At 33.0% G+C, this 8,919-nt stretch overlaps 1 long non-coding RNA gene across 1 annotated transcript; it reads left to right on the forward strand.

The window, feature by feature from the left end:
* Nucleotides 1-5,142: 5,142 nt before the first annotated feature.
* LOC139845599 (uncharacterized) lies at nucleotides 5,143-7,785 on the forward strand. Its single transcript, XR_011758395.1, has 3 exons — nucleotides 5,143-7,021; nucleotides 7,240-7,319; nucleotides 7,457-7,785. It is a non-coding gene; the product is annotated as an uncharacterized lncRNA (long non-coding RNA).
* The last annotated feature ends 1,134 nt before the right edge of the window (nucleotides 7,786-8,919 follow it).

Consider the following 8,919-nt stretch of genomic DNA (forward strand, 5'->3'; position numbering starts at 1 on the left):
TTCAAATTAATTATCCTAATAATTAATAATGATTATGGTTGTCCTATTTAGTGACGTTCATATGGAATCTATTATAATCATTTAATTAATTATTCGGGTTGGGTAATTGATTATTCAAACTGATCAAGTGGGTAAATTAATATTCATATCTAATCAAAACAGGGGTGGATTACATACAGTGATAACTGGTGTAATTGTTGACAGAAGTGATAACTGCGTCACAGTTTAAATCCTTAATTAGTTGGAATATTTGACTTTGGGTATAAGGGTAATTTGACGAGGACACTAGCACTTTATATTTATGACCGATGGACTATTATGGACAAAAACCAGATAGGTATCAAATAAACCATGACAAAGGACAATTAACCCGAGTAACAATTAATTAAAATCAAAACGTTAAACATCATGATTACGGAAGTTTAAATAAGCATAATCCTTTTATTTCATATTCTATCGCAATTTTATTTATTGTTATTTTATTTATCGTCACTTATATATTTTACGCACTTTAATTATTGTCATTTATCTTTACGCTTAAAAATATAAAATCGACAAACCGGTCATTAAACGGTAAAAAACCCCCTTTTATAATAATATTACTACTTATATATATATATATATATATATATATATATATATATATATATATATATATATATATAGTTTTATAAAAATATAGTACGTAATCACTAGCTCCCTGTGGAACGAACCGGACTTACTAAAAACTACACTACTCTACGATTAGGTACACTGCCTATAATGTTGTAGCAAGGTTTAGGTATATCCCATCCGTAAATTAATAAAACTTGTGTCATATTTTGTAGTATTTTGTATTAAAAATAATACTATTTCGTACCCTCATGCTACATCATCAGTATTCAAGAAGAACCACAAATCAATATTCCTTCTGCAGAGGACATTGACGATGTAAATACATAAATTGCAATAAATTATGCAATATTATGGAACCGAAACAAAATGACAAATATTGATTTTTCATATAATCTTACAATGACATCATGAATAAAGATGATGATCTGGAACCAAAATCTGTCATTGCATGTCAAAATAGACATGATTAGACTCAATGGATATGCGCAATACGAGATGAATTAGAATCGCTCAATAAAAGAAAAGTTTTAGATCAATCGTTATCACTTTTAAAGATGTGAAACGTATGGGATACAAATAAATTTTTATTCGAAAAAGAAATGTGCAAATGAAGTTACAAGGCAAAACTAGACTTGTAACTCAAGATTTTCCACAAAGGCCAGAAATGAATTATAAGGAAAACTTATCCTCCTGTAATGGATACAATTACTTATCCGATACTTAATCAACCTGGTAGTTACTTAAATGCATCTCATGGATGTTGTTACTACTTATCTGTATGGATCACCTGAGAGTGATATATATAAATATACCTGAAGGGTTTAAGGTATCATAAGCATCTAATGCAAAACCCAAGGGAATGTATTCCATTAAATCACAAAGATTTTTAAATGAGTTTATACAATCGGGACGTATGTGGTATAACCGATTAAATGACTACTTGATAAGAAAAGGGTATACGTATAAACTTATTTGCACGTGTGTTTTATAAAAACAATGTTCGGATATGTGATCGTAGTTGTTTATGTCAATTATCTTAAATAAAGAAATCTATGAAGCCATTCAACTTCTAAAGAAAGATTTTGAAATGAAAAAAAATCAAGTATTATGTTGATTTACATATTGAGCATATGACTAATGACATACTTAATACATCAAACAACTTATACCGAAAAAATTTTAAAATATTTTTAAAGACAAAATCATTGGTTGTTAGATCACTCAATATTGAAACTGATCCATTTCATCCCCGTGAAGACCATGAAGATCTTAACGGATCAGAAATTCCATATCTTAGTGAAATTGGGGCTATTATGTATTTTACAAATTGTACAAGACCTGACATTTCTTTTGCAGTTAATTTGTTGACAAGGTTCAGCTCAGCCCCTACCAAAAGACACTGAAATGGGATCAAACACATATTTCGATACCTTCGAGGAACTAGTGATTTAGGATTATTGTTGGTCCCTTAATAACAACAGGAGTATTGTAGAGGGGGGGGGGTGAATACAATTCGTTTCTTAATTAACTAGTCAGTTAAACACGTTTAGTATTCTGTAGTAAATAAGATAGAGTCACAGGTAATTTTCAACGGTTATTCTTTATTGATTAAATCAGAAAGAATCACAACTATCCTTGGCGGAAATGATAGTTGGTTGATACAGATTACCTAGATTATAGCTAAGAGATAAACTAAAGCTATTACACGGTTTGGACTCTAACAGATAAACCCACACCACTAGTTTTTACAATAGTGGATACAACAATATATATAGTAGTTCTATTAACCGTGTAATTGATCTATTGTCCACTGGTACATAGGATGTCTGTACTTGAGGGGACAATTGTGTAAGGAGGCGTGCTCCCTTTCTTTCCTCTTTAGTAGCTATTTGCAGGAACACCCCAATTCGGTTTGACACCACTATTTGATTAAACAAATAGAATATTGTGTTCCCTAGGTGTTGACAACGGATAACTTATGTCTGCACATAAGTTAAACTTCTGCATTCCCATGCGGTCTTGTAAGGTCACTTGTCAGCCGCCGACGCGTGTCCTTCTCTGTTCAACTTTGTCTTCGACTTCTGTTGAATAGTACATTTGATGTAGACCACTCAGGGAAACTTATCATGCTTGTAATGGAGCATGGCTGTCTTATGTTGTATGCTGATATCCAGACTTACTGGTCCTTCATATGCTGAGTCACTTGATATTCTTGATTTGCTGGGTGCACATCCTGTGCTGATTCGAAGAATACATTTCTACCTTGTGCTGATAGACTAGGCAGCATACTAAACACTCGACACAGCTATATTAGCTGACTATACATAAACAAACTTGTGCTGGCTGCACATAACACTTTAGTGCAAATAAATATTGTTTTGTCATAATTAAATCCTTAATTATTTTGGGGACTCAACAATTATTTTATTCCAACGAATCAAAACAAGATTTGATTGGTTATGTAGATGCAGGTCATTTATCTGATCCACATAAAGCTAAATCTCAAACTGGATATGTATTCCTAAATGGAGGTACTGCAATATCATGGTGTTCTCAAAAACAAACACTTGTTGCAACATCATCAAATCATGCCGAAGTGATTGCATTACATAAAGCCACTCGGGAATGTTTTTGATTGAGATCAATGACACAACTCATTACTAATTCTTGTGGACTAGAACGCGATAAAAGTCCAACAACTATATATGAAGATAATGCAGCTTGCATAATACAAATGAAAGAAGAGTATCAAAAGTGACAGAACAAAATATAAATGTTGACGAGGTGCCAAAGCCATAGACGGTCTTAACGGTCATAAGTTTGATGGAAAAGAATGGTATGTTGGTAAGGCTCAGAAAAGACTAAAGGGAATAGGAATTGAAATAAGGGTTTGAGCAAACCATGAAGGAGACTGTAGACAAATCACAGGGGCTAAACTTGTACATAAAAGATTTAGATGATACAGTTTCAGATGTAAACCTCAGATTCTTCTCATATACTCAAGATCTCGTAAAAGACAACCAGATTAAAATGAGATACGTTCAATCAACAACTCTGCTGATCTTTATACCAAAGCACTGTCAATCGCTGTTTTTAGAACACACGTTCACAATATTGGCATGAGGCAAGTTCAAAAGATGTGACGACTCAGCGATGTCTACTTGAGGGGGAGTTAACTCTATACTGCACTCTTTTTCCCTTGACTAAAGTTTTTATCCCACTGGGTTTTTCTTTAGCAAGGTTTTTAACGAGACAGTACTAGTTGCTCTATAATAAAATTGTCATCCAATAGGGAGTGTTATGATATTAAAATGTCAAAAGTGGTGGATGACAACTTCCACAAGAATCCAATATTTAGGAGACAAAATTGAATGAAGATCTCGTGCTAGATTTTATACAGTAAATCTTAAGTATTATAAATATGCAACTGATGAATGTAATTGAGGTATGAGTACCAAAAATATAATATACTCCATTACTCCTTATTCTCTCTCTTTCTCTCATTCTTATTATTACAATAATCTAAATAACTAGTGAAATGACCCGTGGAATCACAGGTTTGTTTAAACGAAACAGTTTAATGATATATTTTAAGTATTAAGAGAATTTAAAAGCTAAAGTCATTTAGTTTAATGACCCGACAGATTCCGACTAAGAAACTTCTCGTTGTTTTTAAGACACATTGATGTACTTAACTTGGTCGGAATAAATGAATTACATATATTCTCTCACCATCATCTTTCAATTTTTATCACAGTTACTATTTTTCTTGTCATAAAAGTCTACATATAACCTTTTATTAAGACGTGTATTTCGCATACATATATAACGTAATTAATCTCGTAAAGAGAATTCATATTTGAATTTGAATAATAATATAATAATAATTAATAATTAATGAGAGTGAATTTTTTCCCCGAAAGCCATGAAATAAATAAATAAGTAGATTTAATTTAATTAGTCATTAATTAGATTAATGACATCACCTTAAGGGCTTAGATTTTTTTCTTTTTCTTTTTGATTTTTTCTTTAAAAATGAATTAGCCTAATAATGACATCATTATTATAAGATTTTAATAGAAACTATAGATAGACTATAGATAGGTTACTAAAGGTAATTATAAATAAATTATAACAATCACCTTATTATATTATATCATACTCCCTCCGTCTCAAATCTATTGTCCCCAGACAAAAAACACACAGTTTTAGGAAATCTCATTAACTTTATTCTCCACCAATAAAATACTTTCTCTCTGCACTATAACCTCTTTTGATTGGTTAAAAAAGAATCTGGACAATTAATTTGGGACGTCCCAAAATGGAATAAAGTACAATAGATTTGGGACGGAGGTAGTATACATTACTAATTTACGTAAAATTCTCCGCATCCTATTGGCTAGATTCAATTACTTTACTGTTATAGTGTTTCACCCAGCCAGAATAGAAAATACCCGACCCAGTACATACAACAACCAAAATTAAAATCGAGATATCTGCATTCCACTCCATCGTCCTTTACATCTCCATCTTAACTTCACCAACATCTCTCCATCTTAACTTCACCTTCATGATTCATGAACGGTTAAACACTCACCTTTTTCCCAAAAAATACTCACCTTCATCGACTACTACGGTTTGCGATGGGGTCCGTCATCGACTTCTCCTGCCCGAGGTGAGCGATGAATATGAAATTTTAGGTTTCAGCTTATTTCTGGTCGGTCATCGAAGACTTTGATGTGAAGCCATCGGCCCCTAATTGGGAAGATTATGGTGCTGCAACTTTTTGTTCGTGTTTTGCATCAACAAAAACATTCAATCGACGACTCAAGTAATCGGATTTAGGAAGTTGGAATGAAACTATTCAACTACCAGGTTTGATTTTACATATTTTGTAGGGTTTGTATAAGATTGCTACTAAGGGTCCATGTTGTGTTCCTCAACCTTCTGCCATTAAAATGACTGCTAGAGCTAAGTGGTACAAAAAAAATATATTACTCGGTTATTTTCAGTATTTATACGTTACCACAATTTATTAGAAAGTATTTACTGTATTCGATTATGTTATTTTCTTATTATTGTGTATTTCAAGACTATAGCTTAATTATGGTTGTACTATTCCTGATTATTGATTATTTACCCATCGAATAATCAGTTTAGGAGTTAATGAAATGGTATTTTCACTTTCTTATGTTTTTCCATATTCATATTTGGTGACATTTGCAGGTGTCCATTTGGATGCAACTGCCCTATTTACTGACCCGATATCCACATCGGTTATCACCATGGATGAGAGTTGTTGCTCATCAAACGTGCCCTTCGACCGTTTTGATAATGACGTACAATCTTTTAGTTATAGTTGTTTGCTTCCGTGGTTTGTGTATCTAAAAGTGCTCAAAGGGTATCACGGATATCGATTGCCAAATTAGCTGAGTGATTGTGTTTTAAAGTTAAAATAGTATTATATTAAGTTGAATATACGTAAACATACTAAAAGTTGGTATACAAAATGGATATTAAGTTGTACCAACTCTTCAATGAAGTGATTTGAAGCTGCATACATGTGGGATTTATTAGTGGTGTAACTAAAGTAATAACTTAAACTAATTGATGTTATATGAATACAAACAAGTAGGACTAATTAAGAAGATCAGATAACAAATAATAGAATTTACATAAAAGTAATAATGACGTTCCTTAAGCGGATATATGTATTGGTGTTATTATCATTGCTCTGAGCCCTGTTCATTAAGCAGATCTACGTATTGTTATCCCCATTTCTATATGGTTGTTTGATTGGGTTGATGTCTTCATTTCTTTAGTTTCTGATCAGTGAATAAATCAAACAAAAGAAGAGACCTTCTCACTTGGCGATTGGCCCTAAAGCGCGACCAGCAGTTCCTCCTATGAGACAATTACATTTTTTTTTTATTAATTATAATCATCTACTTCTTTATTAAATAGTACTCCGTACATCTGTAATGGCTGCCAGTGGATACAATATGTTACCAAATATTTCAGGTATACGCTTAGGACAACTGTGACGACAAAAGCTTCCAGAACTTTTACTACTCTAACCAAAACCCATTTTACCCTTATAAAGACCTGCTCGAAATAAACTGAGAATGCTTTTTTAATATATAGCCCTACCTATTGATTTATGATGGACGCCATATGGGAATTGGGTGTTAATTTGATAATTTAGTTGTTACTTGTCATTTTTGTGATCTTTTAATTTTTCTAGACGGTTGATTTCCTGGATCTTATCATGCTTCCTCGCCTTTGCTGTATTAACATGATGGTACTTATAGGCTATCATTTTGTAACAGCGTTCATAGGTCATTGAGGTACAAATGACCACCCTGCGTTAACGTGCACACCTGAGTACAAGGAAGGCGTTATATTTGTAAGTTACCACTCATACCACTGTAGGATAGCTTCAACATATTTGATTGTACTTCTGATGATTTTGTGTAACATAAATTAACAAGCCTATGTTATCAGCAGTTTAAAGTCATGTAATATTCGGAATATTATAAAGTGAACTGTTAAGAAGTAGTACTAATAGTTAAATTAGACTCAAGTTGTTGTCAGGTAGGACTAATTTTTATGATATAAATCAAGGTTATGGCGAAAAAAGATCATGAGCATTTGCTTCTCTAAACTTGGATATCAGTTTAATTAGCCTGATCACGATAACAAATGTAAGTCACGACACCACTATTACCTAAATCAATATATATTATGAGTAGTTGTTTACAGGTACTATTTTACTATCATCATTGTTGTTGTTTAAACTTTTTTGGTTTTATGTGAAATTGATTCACATTTTGGAGTGCAGATAATGTTTGTAGTTTGTGTGCTCAAATAGAAAGCATTGTTCAAGATTTGCCAACTACTATGGAAGATGATGTTGGAGTCACCCTTTGAAGGTCCAGTTAGCCTTAAGTCAGAAGGTATGTAATTGGTTTAATGTATGCAAGTATATATCTTGCGTATACTCTTTGTGATTGACAATACCTTAGGTCCCAACTATGTGCTTAGTTAACAGTGCTTTGAATTATGTAAGAATGACAACCACACTTTTTGAATTTGCAAGCACACACTCTCACATGCAAGAATCGCAAGCAGCCAATTTTGTTGTATGCGTCAAACTTTTGTGCTATTGTAAGAGGCAATTTTGTTGTATTGAAAAACACCTGCCGCAATGCGCGGGTGACCACAACCCTCGTATATACTAATCACCACCAAGTTTTTGGTCGTTTTGCCCCAAGCCCCACCCAAATTTGGGTCAAAACGACATCAGGGGAAAAGGAGGGGAAAAAACCAAACACCCCCTCAAACTATATCCAACTTTCAAATTCAGTCCCCATATCAGGGGTGCAAAATGAAACTTATTATTTTAGTTAAAAATCTTAACCAAACTTCACCCATATTTTTAACGGAACATATCTTTCCGCTAGCCTCGCGTTAAATTTTTTCGAAACCACCGTTCAACCCAAAAAAATTTTTTACGAACACAACGGGACTAACTATACGCGAAACGGACATTTCTAAAAAAACGCTAAATACATCGGATATATTCAATACATATACACACCTAGGTACTAACTACGTGTATCTAAAAACACCCGTAGCAAAACGTTTTTACTTCAATAAATACATAACGCTCCGTTAACTATGGATACGCAACCCAAAGGCCCCGCGGCATCGAGCGGGCCTGTTTTACTAGTTTATATCTGATTTATTGTATTTTATTTATGCTTTTACGACATAAGATAACCATTCCCTTATTATATTACACATCATGTGTTTTAAGTCAAACAGTAACTATAACTAACAATATTAAATAACTATTGAACAATTAATTAAGAGAAAATTGCGCGGATAGTCCTTGTGGTTTGTACGAGCCAGCATGGATAGACAAAGTTGCTGTTTTGAGTGTGGATAGTCCTTGTGACTTAAAAGTGGAGCAATGATAACCCAGTTCACTGACACTGTTAAATTTTCTGTTAAAATCTAGTCATGTGCTATGCATGTGAGGGTATTTTAGTCATTTACCATTTCTTCTTGTTTGATACTCTGTATCTTCAACCCTCTTTATCATTAAGAACACTCATATGTTCCTTTTCTTCTTCAACCCATTCTTTAAACTTAAACCCAGATCCCAATCCATTTTAAAACCTAAAGCTAAAACTAAAAATTAAAAACAAATTAAACCAAACAAGATCTTTACATTTATCAATTAAAAACCTAGCAAATTGTTTACTGCTACAGCATTTGATGATTCATCAGGCAGGTTCC

The sequence above is a fragment of the Rutidosis leptorrhynchoides genome, chromosome 4 (assembly GCF_046630445.1).
Source record: "Rutidosis leptorrhynchoides isolate AG116_Rl617_1_P2 chromosome 4, CSIRO_AGI_Rlap_v1, whole genome shotgun sequence".
Lineage (NCBI taxonomy): Eukaryota > Viridiplantae > Streptophyta > Magnoliopsida > Asterales > Asteraceae > Rutidosis > Rutidosis leptorrhynchoides.